This window comes from Limulus polyphemus, unplaced genomic scaffold, assembly GCF_000517525.1.
Source record: "Limulus polyphemus unplaced genomic scaffold, Limulus_polyphemus-2.1.2 Scaffold1966, whole genome shotgun sequence".
Classification (NCBI taxonomy): domain Eukaryota; kingdom Metazoa; phylum Arthropoda; class Merostomata; order Xiphosura; family Limulidae; genus Limulus; species Limulus polyphemus.
In genome coordinates, this window is record NW_013667576.1 from 231,518 (window position 1) to 232,054 (window position 537).

The window sequence follows — 537 nt, forward strand, 5'->3', positions numbered from 1 at the left end:
ACGAAAGTGGTTTCTAAAATTCCGTTGACCTAATTTCACTAACGAAAGGATTGTTTTTTTTTTGTTTGTTTGTTTTTGAATTTCGCGCAAAGCTACACGAGGACTAACTGCGCTAGCCGTCCCTAATTTAGCAGTGTAAGACTAGAGGGAAGGCAGCTAGTCATTACCACCCACCGCCAACTCTTGGGCTGCTCTTTTACAAACGAATAGTAGGATTGACCGTCACGTTATAACGCTCCCACGGCTGAAAGGGCGAGCATGTTCGGTGTGACGGGGATTCGAACCTGCGACCCTCAGATTGCAAGTCGAGCGCCTTAATCACCTGGCCATGCCGGGCCTAACGAAAGGAACCAACGCTGGCTGCACAATATTGTTGGGACACTGAAATGGAAGGTGTATGTAAACACATTCTTATTTATTTCACTCATTCTTTTACGAGCATAAAATTCAAATTGAACATAATTAACTTATATTTCATAATGATCCTACTTTCCTGAGTTGGGCTCCACATGATAATGATAAAGTTAAATCTTCCAA